This window comes from Lepus europaeus, chromosome 12 (genome assembly GCF_033115175.1).
Source record: "Lepus europaeus isolate LE1 chromosome 12, mLepTim1.pri, whole genome shotgun sequence".
NCBI lineage: Eukaryota > Metazoa > Chordata > Mammalia > Lagomorpha > Leporidae > Lepus > Lepus europaeus.
Window position 1 is genome coordinate 88001503 of NC_084838.1, and position 17039 is coordinate 88018541.

Below are 17039 nucleotides of genomic sequence, written 5' to 3' on the forward strand. Positions count from 1 at the left end.
ATTCTATGTCTGTTATCAAGAATGCAAAAAAAAAAAAAACTTTCAAGTAATTTCCCCACAGATTTGTGCTTCATTGGCATGGACTTAGGACACATGGTCACTGCGCACTGGAAGGAAGGCTAGGGCAATATGCAGCTAGATATTTTAGCGTTTTGGTGGAACATGACAGTAGAATAGGAGCTAATAATGTCCAACACTAACCAGTAGTGTCACATGTATGAAGGGCAGTGATACTTTCAGGGACTTTTGAATTGGTAGTATTTTTAAACTTTCATTTTTGGTGAGGATTTAATATAGATGGTGGTTTTTCCCTGTTTCATTGTTTTTCTTTTGTCTGTATTTTTCATCTGCTCTTAATCTACTGCCTTACTTTCAACAGCTATATAGTTTTTTCACAACTCTTTTATGAAAAAAAAAAAAACTCATGAACTTTATGATGGCTTTTCCTCATTTTCAGTGTATTCTTTTTCTTTTTCATCTGCTTTCATATTTGCCCACTGTCATTAATGTTACCAGATGTCTAACTTACAATAAATAAAAATATTACTTTTTAAAAACCAAATTCCCATTTTTTCTACTTGTTTGATCATATTTTGAGTTTTCTTCTAAATAAATCATAACATTTGTATTATTTAAATTGCAATAACATTTGATGGAGGTTTTTAAAAATGTAATTTCTTTTTTTTTTTTTTTTACAGGCAGAGTGGACAGTGAGAGAGAGGGAGACAGGGAGAAAGGAGAAAGGTCTTCCTTTTACCGTTGGTTCACCCTCCAATGACTTGCAGCCAGTGCACTGCGCTGATCCGAAGGCAGGAGCCAGGTGCTTCTCCTGGTCTCCCATGCGGGTGCAGGGCCCAAGAACTTGGGCCATCCTCCATTGCCTTCCCAGGCCACAGCAGAGAGCTGGACTGGGAGAGGGGCAACTGGGACAGAATCTGGCACCAGGCCTGGAACTAGAACCAGGGTGCCAGCGCCACAGGTGGAGGATTAGCCTAGTGAGCCGTGGCGCTGGCCTAAAAATGTAATTTCTATCTTTCCTTTGTAGTGCCCTATTTGTAACATTGTCACTTCTTTCTTTTTTCTCATGTCTTGAAACTCAAAAGGTAGAGGCAGGTGTATTCCCTATAAATTTCATTCAAATATTTAGCCGATTTTGAACTTCATCAAAATGACATGGGTTTCACAATAGATTTAATTTCTACATTTCATGAAAATTTAAAAGCAATCCATTAGGATATTTTCTCTTTCAACTTTGAATTTTTTATTAATCATTATATTATTTAATGTTTGTTGATTTTGCAGAGATTGTTCTAAAAATGACTTGCTCTGGATTAGCATTGGCAAAATTATTAGATCTGAGTGGATTTGTTTACAGTATTAACAGTCAAAAGTGTAACTCCACTTTTTATAAGCTTCCTGGTTTTGTTCAGTTAAAAAGAATTATGACATTATCTATGGAATTTTCCAAGAATTGCATACAAAAAGGGTTTAACTCAGCCTTTCTGGAAAAAAAGCATTAAGAGCACCTTTAAAATAAAATAAAAGTAAGTAAATCTAGTATAAGTAAAAAGGGCTGCTTTTTATGAGTGCATTTTCACTTAACCACTAATCTTCAAGTTTTCCACATGTTCCCTCCACATGGATCACAAAACAGAAAAACAGCAAATCCATTACACACAGATCTGGGCAAAAAATGCCATACGTCACTTTTGTGCAAGCTTATTGCCAGAGTAATTAGTGCAGAATCTGCCTCTCATTATGGAACAAGACAGTCCTTTTGCTTTGTGTGTGCACCAACTGCATCCCACCACCAGGCTAGACAAGCAAGCAGAACGTTGCTGGCAGTGACACTTAGGCATTTGCTGTCTCAACTTGCTGTTTGGAACCAGTGCTGCCAGACCACTGTTAACATTGGTTGGCATTCACACTTCATTTGAGTGGGTTTGCATTTGGACAAGGTCTTCATTTTCACCTTTCTTGCTACTTCCTAAGGAAAATGAGCAATTCGGTGAGGTTGATGTGCATTTCAATTATAGGACTGTTCCATGACCCCCTATCTTAATCAAAGATAGGTGTGCATATTTAAAGTATAGTAGACAAAAAAGTTTTATATTCAATTCCTGCATGTTTCAATATATATTCCTTCTGGGTTTTTTTCTTTCTTTCTTTACTTCACGTAGGAGCTGTGTGAATGCTAGCTAACTGATAGCATTAGACATGCCAATTCATCATTTATCTAGAACAAATTTAAACTGGAGGAAATGTCTACACACCAACTTTGGAGAAATTTGTACCAAATTAAAAGAGACCCCTGAGGATGAGGCATCAACATACCTTTCCCCTACATGACTCTTTCTGCTGCGATGTAATAGGACGTGGCAATGGTCAAGTACTTTTTAGAAATGTTTCTCTTTACTCAATTCACTTCAAAGCCAGGAAGCATCTTTCAAATAATAACACAAGAGTGTGACTGATGCCTTTTCTTTTTTAGAAGCTAAAACTCATACACATTACGCCAGACAGGATCGCATGTTGAATACACTTACACAAATCTTGGGCAATATATAGAACATACAGAGATACAAGGGGACTTCAAAATCTTCATGGAAAACTGAATTGAAAGATAAGCATATTTTGATGCAATAAACAATTTGAAGCCTATGCTTATTTTGAAAAAGACTATTCATTTTTTCATGAATCTTTAGAAGACTCCTCATATAATGGATTTTGAAGTTTTTATCATCAAAATCAGTTTATTTTTTAATCCCATTTCCCTGTTTTTGAAGTATGTGTCTATTTGTATGTATATTTATATACTTTTAAAGAACTACTTATATTTTTTTGAAAGACAGAGTGACAGAAGGAGGGATAGAAAAGAGGAGAAAATTTTTTCATGTTCCGTTTCACTCCTTAAATGCCCACAATGGCCAGGGCTGAGTTAGGTGCAAACCAGGAGCCTGGGACTCCATCCAGGTGCTCACCTGGGTGGCAGGAATCCAAGTACTTGAGACATCACATGCTGCCTTCCAAGGTACATTAGCAGGAAACTGAATTAAAAATGGTATAGCCAGAACTCAAACCACATTTTGATATGGAATGTGGGAATCTGAAGAGGCAGTTTAATTTGCTGTGCCACAATACTGTGCCAGTGTTTCAAAGAAAGAACCTGTCAGAATGGGTGGCAAAGAAAATGAATTCTCCAGATCAGCTAACTGGCACAAACCACCTACGCACTTATTCAGTTCTACACTTTATTTCTGTAGTGCTCTTCTCCAACATTATGATCAAAGGAATAGGAACAAACAATAGATTATATCAATTGTGAAAAACAGGTCTTGTGATTACAGCCAGGACAGATTCAACCTCAGATCTCAAGGCCTCTCAACAGTGTCTTCCTTCCACTCGGGAATTTTTTTTTTCTTTAATCCACTCTCAGCTTCTTTGCTGACAAGTGAGCCTCAGATCACTCCCTCAAGTTTTGGCTCAAATATCAAATGCGCTGCTTCTTTGTGTCTATTCACTCATCTTTAAAAGTGAATGTATTAAAAATACATATGCACTGAGTCCATAAGTGGTTATATACACCGGAATTAAAAAAAATTGTCCTAAGGAGCAGGTCACTCCACCTGTGTTCTTCCCAGGACGCTTTGGATATTTTTGTCTCATATTCATTTTCATTTGTGATGAAATACAGTTTTATCCTCATGTCTACTTTCCTCCAGATCTGCACTGTACAAATGGTGGCCCCTAGCTACATGTAGCTATTCACCTCTTGACATGCAGCCAATCTAAATTGAAATGTCCTGTAAGTGTAATATATACAGCAAGTTTTAAAGACTTGGAATGCAAACACAGAATACATAATAATACATTAATAATATCTTATATTCTAATAAAATGATAGCATAAAATAAAAAAATTATTAAAGCTGATCTCATCTGTTTCCATTTTTAATGTGGCTTTTAGAAAATTTGAAACTACAAATGTGGCTAGTGTTCTATTTCTAATTGACAAAGCTACCCTAGACTGTCAACATCCTAATAATAAAGATCATGTTTGGCTTATGTCAGATTTCCTGAGTTCCAATGCCAGGCCTGCTCCTGATTCTAGCTTCTTGGGTGTCAGTAGATGAAAGCTCAAGTATTTGAGTCCCTGCCACTCATGAGAGAGACCTGATTCAAGTTTTCTTGTCTTCAGCATGGTCCAGCACCAGCTATTATTGTCATCTGGGGAGTGAACCAGTGAATTCAGGATCTCTCTCTCTCTTTCTCTCTATCTCTACATTTAAAATATATATATATATATATATATATATATATAATTTTTTAAATAAACTAAATCATGAGCTAGCACTGTGGTACAACAGGTAAAGCCGCCATCTGTAGTGCCAGCATCCCATATGGATGCCGGTTCAAGTCCTGGCTGCTCCACTTCTGATCCAGCTCTCTGCTATGGCCTGGGAAAGCAGTAGAAGATGGCCCAAGTGCTCAGGCCCCTGCACCTGCATGGGAGACCCAAAAGAAGCTCCTAGCTCCTAGCTTTGGGTCAGCCTAGCTCTGGCCGTTGTAGCCATTTGAGGAGTGAACCAGCGGATAGAAAATTCTCTCTCTCTCTCGCTCTCTCTCTCTGCCTCTGCCTCTCTGTAACTCTACCTTTCAAATAAGTAAATAAATATTAAAAAAATAAATCAGCTAGATAAGATCATTAGTACATTATCAGATGAAGTAAATTATGTATTAATTTATCATTATGTTTGTTCTTCCTGTCAACTTCAAGGTACACTTTAAAATATCTTCAAATATCCTTTAAAATTTCAATTAACTCTCAGAATGCTAGGATTTTGTACATTCCATGTTGAGGGAATTGTTAATCCTGACTGGACATTTAGAGTCATTAAACTCTGTTGAGGGATGAAGTGAAATGATCCTAACACCTAGAACTTGCAAATGTTTTAAGATACAATAAGGTTTGGGCACCTTTTTTTTTTTTTTTTTTTTTGAGTGAGCACTAAACCCAATGATGATTGTTCACACAAGAGACACACACAAGAGAGACATGGAGAGGAGAGGGAGAAGTCATGTGAAGACACAGAAACTGGAGTGACTACACCTAAAAGCCAAGGAATGCCTGGACACTGGAAGAGAAAGGATTTTCTGTTGGAACCTTCAGAGGCAACATGGCCCTGCCCACACACCTTAATTTCAGACTCTGATCTCCAGCAATGCTAAGAGAGTAAATTTTGTTGTTTAAGCCACTGAGTGTGTTGTAATTTATTACAGCAACCAACGTACACTAATAAAGCATACTCTCTAATGTACAGTCAGATTCCCACACTCTTTAGCATAATAAATCCTTAAGGGACTCCATATCAATTCCTTTTTATGGTTTAGGACTAGCTCGGGGATAGGTAACAGGGAAGGGACATCCAAATTGATTCACGATTATTTCCACTCATATAACATGTAATATCTTGATCTTGAAAAGGTAGGTTAAGATACAGTATATTTTTTTCTTGCCTAGCCTGAACAATATCAATAAGAAAGGGAAAACACAGCATGAAGAATTTTTATTTCTTCAAATATAGTGTTCTCAGTTTTTGAGGGAATTTTTGTCCAAATAATTCCAGTGAGGTACTTTAATTGTATTTTACGCAAAATGTATACTGATTGGACCCTTATTTTTGTTTTTTTTTTTTTCAGGTCTAAATCTCTTCTTATTAGCTATCGACAAAATAAGCTACTGATGAATTTTCATTTGGCAAGTATGGATTTGGAAATCCAATATTTATCTTGAAAACACTCATAGTTCTAAATTTTGTTACATCATCTTTGTAAATTAAACCACAAACCAACACTGCACAAAACTCAATACGAAATCTAAAGAAATTTTACATTCAAATAACATTGATAGTTTACATAAGAAATAAGCATGAAACAACACTGAAATAGGTATCGTACTTGTAAAATAAATAAACCAAGAGGAAAAAATCATCAGTTATTTTTCCATACACTTGTTTTTAGTCACCTACACATAGTTTGGGCTATAATTAAGCACAAATGAAAGATAGATGATGAGTGAAGGAAGGGGAAATAAATAAAACTCTGAGTGAGAATTTTCTGACAAATGTGCCTTTCCAGTTAATTTCCAAGTCCAGAGCTGAGCAACATCTGCATCGCTTGCATTTCCTTTCATTACCCGGACACCAATCACTTGCTCATTTATCATTCCTGTACATATGGTATTATTGAAATGCGATGATTCATCGCTTTCCATTGATCAAATAACATCCAGTATTACCATCCAAGTGCTTTGCATCTAGAGATGACTAAGTGACTAAAAACCTGGGAGGCTTCCTTTTAATAACACAGTCAGGAAAAGATTTGTTAAACTTGATTTTTTTATAATTTTTTCCCATTAGCATGTGGACCATGCGCTCTCCGCTGGCTCCATGGGCCCTCATGTCACTCCCCCTCCATGCTCACTCATTCCACATGCTTTCATGTGTAAATGGACAAAAATTGCTTTCAGTTGAGAACATTTGGGAACCATTTTCCTTTCCTTTCCATAAGTAAAAGTATAAAAAGAACTAGGAGCAAATTAAGGAGACCCTTTAGTATATCAGTTTGGTAATCAGTCCTCAGGAACATGCCATTTGATAAGAGAACAGATCAGAATTGTAAATCAGAAGTTAAACTACCATCCCCCAGAAAGCGACTGTGTGTGTGTGTGTGTGTGTGTATGTGAGTTGAATGAAAATATCATCTATATATGAGTCATTTTTGCAACACTCTCAGAGCCTAGCATTGTGTCAGAAACTCTGCTGATTGTGATAACCATGTGGTTTTTCCTTTCCCAAGTTTCAAATTCTCATTTAGAGATGCCAGCAAATGGAGTGTAGTCCCCGTTGATGTGTTAGCCCTACTAACAGTTGATAGGACCACTATGGTTTCTAAACTTAATTCTGAGTAAACTGCTGATGTCAGCTGTCCCCAACATGCCCCACCACTGGCCAGTACAGCTTAGGGTAAAACTGAATTAAATGACATAATGTGGGTGGCTCTGTGAGGATATGGCCTCTTCTATATTTATCCTAAAAAATCTTATGACACATGTAAGATTCTATCTACCTACCTAGCTAGCTAGCTAGCTATCATCTATCCATATCCTCTCTCCCTTCTTATTTTTCTCTCTTTCTTTGGTGGGAAGAAAATGGAAAATTGACATTTATAGGGCACCTAGTATGTGCTAGGTAACTCGGAACTAGATGGTCTTCCTCACTTGAACTCAAAGTGACAACACAGTCCTTGGAAAAATCAGAACTCAGCCCACGAGTAACATCTTAGTCATTCTCTTTGCAGCATTTGGAAACCCGCCCTTATAGCTAAAAAGGTTACTTCCACAAGATTCTATGTCCTGAATCTTTCCCATACATTCTTGGATTCTTGTGTCCCACCCACACATATTTACATAATAAAAGCCTAATCCCTAATGTGGTGATACTAGTAGGGAGAACTTTCGAGATATGATTAGGTCAAAAAGGGTGGAGCTTTCATCAATGGAATTAGTTCCTTTATAAAGAACAGCCCCCAGGGCAGGCATTGTGACATAGCATCCTATATTGGAATGCTGATTTTAAACCCAGTTACTCCACGTGTGATCCAGCTTCCTTCTAATGTATCCTTGGAGGCAGTGGATCATGGCTTAAGTGCTTGGGTGACTGCTACTCAAGTGGAAGACCTGGATGGACTTCCAGGCTCCTGGCCTTCAAAATACACATCAAATCTGGTGGCACCTCAATCTTAGACTTTGCATAATCCATAGCTGTGAGAAATAAGTTTTTGTTGTTTATATGTTACCCAGTCTGGTAATTTTGCTATAGCAGCCTCAGTGGACAAAGACAACGAGTGTTTGCATGTTCAAACACATGTGCCATTGGAAACTGATACTAGTTTGAAACTTTATCCTAATGAAAAATAAAGGGCTGTCACCACAATAAAAATGCCATTTAAAAATTCCCTTGGTGTATTAACTGAAACACATCCTGCGTCTCTTACACAACACTATCTATGATTATTATTATTCACACAGTGGAGAGAATGTTACAGTGATTTCCAAACACACATGCTCTGTGGTATATCTCAATTTAGCAAAAAATAAATAAAATGAGTGTCTAGAGACTGAGTCCCTTCTTCATTTTTCTTTCCACTTTTGTGTATATTTTTAAAATTTTTAGTATTAAGCATAACACATACGTATTCTAGTACATAAAACCACCAGTTCCCATTCTGTGATCAATACCTCAATGGAAGCTACATGTAAAATGCTTGCTTCATTCATTAGTGCAGCAGGTTTGCCATTAAAGACAAGTATCTAATAGGTTTCTATATTAGGCAAATAGTACATCTCAATGCCTGCTAATTTTGTGCAGATTATGTAAACAGCCCATCTTTATCCAAGTTGAACTTCTAGTCTTCATGGTAGCATTTCAGTAGTTATCAGACATGAATGTTGATGCTGAACAGATGGGTAATAGGGAGAATCTAACACCTCTGATAAACATTTAGGTAGTACTGATAAAGAGAAAGGAAGGTTTTCCACTCAGTCTTTTGGTGATAAAATGTTCCAGCATTGGTGCCAGCACTGTGATGCAGCAGAGTAAGGGTCCTGGCTGCTCCACTTCTGATCCTGCTCCCTGCTAATGCACTAGGAAAGCAGTGGAAGATGGCCCAAGTGATTGGAGCCCTGCATTCACATGGGAGACCCAGTTTAAGCTCCTGGATCCTGGCTTCAGAATGGCCCAACTCCAGCCATTGTGGCCATTTAGGGAGTGAACCAGCAAAGGGAAGACCTCTGCCTCTCAAACAAAAAAATCTTAAAAACAAACAAACAAACAAAAAAAACACAGAATCACCTTATACTAAATAAAGGGTTCAATAAATAGTATGAAGAAAAAACACAGTTCCTCAACAGTCAAGACAAGGGCTGTTCAAAATCATGACATCTAAAAGTGTCAATTTCACTTTTATAGATTACCTTTTACATAGTTACTATTGATCAGGGAGAGCCTATGGTATTTGTCTTTTTGGGACTGGCTTTTTGTTGCAAAAGACAAGCTTTCTTTATTTTTTAACCACAGTGTAGTATTTCATAGTGTTTGTGTGTGTGCATGTGTATGTATATATATTTCATATATATATATGTACATATATATATATAAGAAATTATATAATTTCCTTTTCTAGTATTCAGTTGACGGACCTCTAGGTTGATTCTATATCTTAGCAATTGTGAATTGAGTTGCAATAAACATGGCAGTACAGGTCACTCTTTCATATGCTGATTTCATTTCTTTTAGATAAATTCCCAAGAGTGAGATGACTGGGTCATATGGTGGGTCTATATTCAGATCTCTGAGGTTTCTCCATACTGTCTTCCACAGTTGCTGTACCAGTTTGCGTTCCCACCAACAGCAGATTAGGACACTTTTCCTTACAACCTCACAAGTATTTATTGTTTGTTGATTTCTATACAAAAGCCTTTCAAACTGGGGTGAGGTGAAATCTCATTGTGGTTTTGGTTTCCATTTCCCTGGTGCCTACTGATCCTGAGCATTTTTTCATGTGTCTATTGGCTGTTTGAATTTCCTCTCTTTAAGAATTTGTCTACACATTCTCTTTCTTTTTTTTTTTTTTTTTTTTTTGACAGAGTGGACAGTGAGAGAGAGACAGAGAGAAAGGTCTTCCTTTTGCTGTTGTTTCACCCTCCAATGGCCGCCACGGCAGGCGCGCTGCGGCCAGGGCACCGCGCTGATCCGATGGCAGGAGCCAGGTGCTTCTCCTGGTCTCCCATGGGGTGCAGGGCCCAAGCACTTGGGCCATCCTCCACTGCACTCCCTGGCCACAGCAGAGAGCTGGCCTGGAAGAGGGGCAACCGGGACAGAATCCGCCTCCCCGACCGGGACTAGAACCCGGTGTGCCGGTGCCGCAAGGCGGAGGATTAGCCTGTTAAACCACGGCGCCGGCTACACATTCTCTTTAAACTATCTCCATAGCTGTGATCCCTATCGTGTTCATTGTAGAATAATTATTATTTGAAAATGTATGCAATCAGGGGCAGGTGTTGTGATGCAGTGGCTTAAACTCTCGCTTGGGATGCCTGAATTTCATATTACTTCTGATCCAGTATCCTGTGGATGCACATCCTGGGAAGCAACAGATGATGGCTCAAGCACGTGGGTCCCTGCCACTCATGTGGGATACCAGACATAATGCTGCATTCCTGCCTTCTGTCTCAACCCTGCTATTGTGGGCATTGGGGTGAACCTGCAGGTGGAAGATATTGCTTTCTCTCACTCTGTTGCTCTGGTTTTCTACTAAATAAATAAACTTTAAAAAATTATAAAGTCAAAACATCTTAGAGATACAAGGGTCATAAGCAAATCTATACATGTATCTAAAATATTGTTTTACATATAATAACAAACAATGAAGAATAAAAGATAATGAGAGAAAATAAGGAAAAATTTCAATGGTTTCTTAACATCTCCTGAATTTGTAAAAAGTGATTACTAATGCACATTTGCATGTTCTGTCTTCTTACCCACAAAAGAAATTGAGACTATTCTTTTCTCACAGTGTTGGTCCTATATATGTTTCAATTTGATGGAATGATATTCATACATAATGACATACATATCTGTTTAGGCCTCTTGAATATTTTAAAATTTCCTTTGTTTGTTTGTTGTTGTTTTTCTTTACCAATCAGAAAAATTATGACCTTTTTTATAAGTGAGACCCTAAACTCTCACAAGTGTGGGAGAGATAACAATGAAAGTATTATTATCTGTATGTTAAATAGTAAAAATTCGAATTTGGAAGGAAAAACTGAACTCTCTCTAACAAAGCATTGATTCATTGTGGCAGACAGGACCACTAGGAAATCCTGCATGGAGCCTCCTAACACTCCGTGTTGTAGTCTGCCCATTAAACAGCTTGTATCTACATGTGAGAAATGTCTTATTAGCAACAAGCCTAGGATATTTATTTTGAATATAAAAGCTCAGTTTAATTTCTTTTATACTTTTAGTTTAAATCTTGTTCTGGCAGTTTCAAGCATGAATTATTGGAGTTTTCTATTTATAATCTCTGTGTACTTTTTCTCATTATATACCATCAAGATCTTTTAGTCTTCAGCTCTCTCCCTCTCTCTCCCTCTCTCTCTCTCTCCCTCTGTTTCACAGCCCCCCCAACTCAAAGATTAGTTCTGAGAGCAACTAAAGTGAAAAATGACAGCAAAGAGAGAAAACATACTCTTCTGTCTTTGCCACTTCCCAATAGCTGAGGAAGCAGGCTTTTTGCTGTTTTTCCCCAGATAGTTCAGTTTACTCCCAACAATCCCCTTCACAACCACTTAGGAATCTAATTTATGTGAAAACCGGAAATATAAGCCCTGTTTTTATGCTTCTCTAAGCACCACCGAGACAAGGTGTGAGGAGGAGCATGGTGGCCCCAAAACACAAGAAGGGGGTATGGCTTAGCACTTCCATCCATTTGAGTGAAACTGTCATTGTCGTTCTGTTCCTCAGAGCATCCTCCTAACTGTTCATTGAAAAGGAAGCTTGCGTGAGATTAAATCTCATTCTACAGGAAATATAATTGAGGTCCTTAAGCTGGTTTTCACTTGTGGGACACCAGCTACTACCCATCTACCCCCTTGTACTGAAGGCTCTAATAATAAAGGCACCCTTTGATAAGGTGAATATCCATACAGAAAGAAATCATGAAAAATCAGTAGAGAAATTAGTTGATGTTCTTGTACTGTCTTTCTGAGAAATGAGATGCATTCAAAATAATGCCCTACGCCTTAAAAAGAGAACTATGATGTATGATTACAATTCAATTTATGCAGTAAGAAAAAGAATTACACATCAAAACATATACAAAATATCTTTAAAACTGTAGATACAGTGAGAAATGCTTTTTTCGATCTTTAAAAAAAAATAAAACAGAGCAAACATGTAATTGCCGCCTCCTTTCAAAGGGTTAAGCCTTTCTGATTAGCTTTGGGTCATGCATCACATTTTGAGTGCCTAAGCTTAAAGGCACACTTCATTGAACCCCATCTAGCAAGCTTCATGCTTATGAAGGTGTTCCTCTTGATTGCTTCTCATCTGGGCTACAAAACGATTGGGTCGGAGACTGACATTGATTAAGTGCAAGAGAACCATGTTTTACTGTGACAGCTGCTAGGCCTCTGTCAACAAATCAATGTTGTTTTTTTTTTTTTTTCTTTTCGTCTTAACTCTCCCGTTAGTATCCTGCTGTTACTAGAGATGAAAAACATCTCTATAACCGTCTGCTGATTGACCACTTTCTGATTTGCCAATCACATAAAATGTTTTTATAACGGAAAAGACTAACCCTTCATTCTAAGCAGCTTTTTGTGCACAAATAGTGCAATTCTCCAGGATTCTCTAGAGTGTGGCTGCAGCTCCTATAATTTAGAATCACAATAAAGAGTAAGACTTATTTTGTAGAAAAATGTCACTTTGCGTCTTAGAATTGTTCAGTAAGGGTACAAAAGCACCCTGTCCAACTAGTGAATTTGGGCAGTGTTTTAAGCAGTAGTCTTACTGGTCATCAGCTGTCTAGAGAACATAGTCACCCTTACTAGTTTTGTGAGTGCAGAATATGTGTAATAGAACATATAATAGGTAAGGTTAGAAGCTAGCTTCACTCAGCATCATCTATGCACTAGAAACAGGAGGCATATTTAGAAAACAGACCAGCCCCCTGCCATTTACCTCTAACTATGAGGCTTAGGATTGAGCCCTGAGTTTGCTTGAGTAGAACAAACATATAGGGCAAACCTTTACAGAACAAGCAAATTACTGCTTAGAAACACAATAGGTTGTTCTCGTAATTTTTAATGAAGGTTGTATTTTCATGAGCTTTAATAACTAATTGAATAGCCTCTTACCAATGTCATTTGGTGTTTCAAGCTTGGACAGCATGGTTTATTTCAACTGGTCAATGTCTCCTGTGCCTTTGGCAACAAACTCAAAAGACACCCAAAATTTCAACTGAGAATTTGTTGCATCTTCAAGATGCCAAGTGGACAATAGGATTTGAGCATTAGTAGGTACTACTTGATGCCACAAGGTGTATGGAGTCATGACTTGCCCTTAACTTTCTGCCAGTGTGCTCAGCAAACCATTGGAAATGCAGAAAGAAAATGCAAATCTCCTATGGGAAAAGACCCTACTTGTTCACATGAAGGAAAGCATCACTAACTATTTCAAAAGACACAAAGAAACAGGACACTAAATAGGTCAGGTTCCCAAGCAATGTGGCATCGCAAAGAAATTCCGGCTGTGCACTAGTAATTCTCTAACGTGTTCATCCTGGTATGCTCCCCACAAGGCCCTATGCCACACAAAATCCTGTACAAAAGAGGGTAGCTATAGTAACAGTTTTCTTTACTTCACCCAGGATAAAGAAATAGAGCTAATATGGAAAAATAATGGAGCCAAAGGTGAAAAGAGAAAGGGGTAAGATGAACTAACTCAGTCATTAGAGGAACAGAATGGAATAGGGAGAGGGTGCCAGAAGAGAGTCCAACAAGCAAAACTCTGGTGTTTTCTGCTTGTATCCATGCCCCTGGAGGCATTTTGTAATCACTAAGAAATGAACCTCTCCTTACATTAGAAAAATTGTTTGGTTGCTGTAGAGATCCATCTAGAATTTTCAAAAGTGTTGAACTTCTTAGAAATAAATACTCACAAATAATATGACCTGTTTTTGTTCTAGATGATCAAAAAAGAAAATAAATAAGTATGTAACGAAAATTAAGAGACTGTTCTCTCAGTTGACTTCAAAGCCATACTAAAAGTCTTACTTCTGTGATGCAAGTTGTCACATCTCACAGAATACTTTCTTACCTCCAATCATATTAGCTCCATTATCATATCATTTTTAAAAACAATATGATTGAACATTAGGTACTATTGCATCTGTTACACATAACATACATAAATATGTCATATCACAACATTTTAAAAATATTTATAAGTGTTAGATTTGCTCACCTCTTTTTTTTTTAGCAACAAATTTGGCTTTTGTTTTTTCCTTCTCTCTTACCCTTATCATTAAGCAATTTTTTATTGTGAAAAAAGTATAAATTAAAAGACATAAACAAAATCCATTATTGTTATATTTGCTCCCAGATTATTTATAAAAGTGATTCTATTGATTATCACAGATGAAGTTGAAATCGGTCGTTTTGCTTTATACTGAATACTACTCTCTGTCACTCCCTCTCTCTTTCTCTTTAAGAAGTTTTTTTTTCTTTGCCTTCTTTCTTTTTTTCTTTTTTTCCTTTTTGACAGGCAGAGTGGATAGTGAGAGAGAGAGACAGAGAGAAAGTTCTTGCTTTTTGCCGTTGGTTCACGCTCCAATGGCCGCTGCGGCCGGCGCATCACACTGATCCGAAGCCAGGAGCCAGGTGCTTCGGGCCATAGCAGAGAGCTGGCCTGGAAGAGGGGCAACTGGGATAGAATTCGGCGCCCCAACCGGGACTAGAACCCGGTGTGCTGGCGCCGCAAGGCAGAGGATTAGTCTGTTAAGCCACGGCGCCGGCCCTGTGCCTTATTTCTTATTTGAAAGAAGACTTCTGGGCATTTAAGATTTGCTTTACAATGTTCTATCATGCATGCAGTGGTGAAAACTCTTTTTCTTGCTAAGGGTCTTTTGAATATTTATGACATCATTTGTGGGACACACAAAATTATCATCTTAAAAATTAACCTGCTCTTGATTTACTGTACTTCAAGTCCCTAAATTATGGTTGCCTTTAAGGAACCAAACCAAATGATTTCAGAGACGTTATATGGCCCTCAGACTGGATATTCCCCACCCCTCACATATGGACATTCAGAGAGCCCTATGGGAAAAGACTCCTCTGTTAATAATCCTAACATCATTTATATATTGCTAATATATCCTAACATATTACATACAGAAGAAAGTATCTTATGATGAAGTTCTCAACTCCTGTCTTTATCTCATGTCTAAAAATACATACCTGGCCTAAAAGGGAGGGACTAGACCTTCACTTATACCAACCTCAGGGAGCAGGCCAGTTTGGAGTACTGCCTCTCTGAGATGGTTCAAGTTTCATATAAAAAAAAAATTTAAAAAAAAAAAAAAAACCAAACTACTTGGGGCCAGCACTGTGGCGTGGTGGGTAAAGCCACCGCCTGCAGTGTCGAAATCCCATATGGGTGCCTGTTCGAGTCTCAGCTGTTCCACTTCCAATACAGCTCTCTGCTATGGCCTGGGAAAGCAGTAGAAAAATGGCTCAAGTCCTTTGGCCCCTGAACCCGCCTGGGAAATCTGCATGAAACTCTTGGCTCCTGGCTTCAGATCAGCCTAGCTCCCATCGTTGTGGCCATTTGAGGAGTGAACCAGCGGGTGGAAGACCTCTCTCTCTCTCTGTCTGCCTCTCTGTAACTCTGTGTTTCAAATAAATAAATTAAGTATTAAAAAAATAAAAAGAAAACGACTGACCCTCAGGCAGAAGGAATGGCGCATGCTTGTGAACATTTGAGAATCCAAGAGAGCCCCATTTGCTCTGACACAGTTTTGAGGCAGGGCGGATAGCAGACATAGCTGATGACACGTGTTTCCTGGAAGCAAAGACTGAGACAGATAATTTCATGCAGATTAACCCAGGGAAGACTCTTGATAGCCACACCTAGAAGAAAAGGAGGATGGTAGACCTGGGCAGTGAGAGAAGTTGAGCAATCAGTGGCTGTAGTTAGGGCTTTCTCCTAACCTTGGGAGCTTTGACAATGAAATGACCCCTATGAGTGTCAAACTGAAGGAAGAGTTCTGGTCTCCAAACCCGTAGCACTCAGTTTGGGGTTTTAGAATGCAGTCCATGAGGCAGCGTAACCCTAACCCCCGTGTCAGTTCCTGCAGTCCAGGGTGTTTCCCAGAGAACAAAACCACTTTGCTGAAAGCAACAGACATTCTATGCAACTAAAAGGTGGGTGCCTCAGCCAGAAGAGGTGCTCTGTACAAAGCCATGGGGTATTCACTGGGGAAAATATATTGTTGAAGAAACTGATGTGTTGGCTCACTGTACATTTCAACATTTATTTACAGTCATTTATTTTGTCAAACAAAATGCATTCTAGATTAGATAATTTCTTTTGTTGGTTGTGTGTATGCATATATCAGGAATTTCTTAACTCTAATTTAAAATTAATTCCTCAATGAATCATCAAAGGACATTTAGAAAAGATCTGGCTCTGTCCCCTCATTTTGCAAATAAGGGAGCTGTGAGTAACAGAGCCTATCAAGAAATAAAATTTCAATCTAATTTCCTTTCAGGTCACCACTCTGCTCCCTTAACTTTAAAATCTTTGTGCATGATCTTCCTCTATTGGCTTTTGGGACATACAAAAGAAAACCCATGGTTCTCATCTCCACATAGTTTGTAATCTAGAGATCGTCTATTGTAAAGTATGCTTCATTGTTACTGAAAATGTTATTCTAAGAATAAGCCTTCACAGCAATTGTATCTGCTGCTTTATGACAATCTGTTTTATGACAACCTCTTTTTCCCTGCAGAAAGTGCCAATCTTCCCATATTTTAATTATGAAGCCAACTTGAGTAATGTTCTACTTCCTAGTTATCACCCAAATCTATCACCATTAACTGTGCCCCATGGGTGTGAGGGCTGTGTTTCTTCGGAATTAATCAGGCCCAATTCAGGCTCAAGTACACTCTCCCTATACTTTGAGTCTTCCTCTGTCTCCTGATATTATGTTCACAGGCTGATGTTTCATTTCTCCTTGCATGCCAGATTATTTGTCCTACTGCCAAAATTTGTTCTTTATAAAGAGAATTTCTATCACCATTCTTATCCCATCAGCACCTGAGATAACTGCATGCATCTAATTGCAGGGAATAAACGTGACAGCTGCCAGTCTTAAGGATGGTCGTTGAAAGAACAGTACCTCTTAATATTCTGG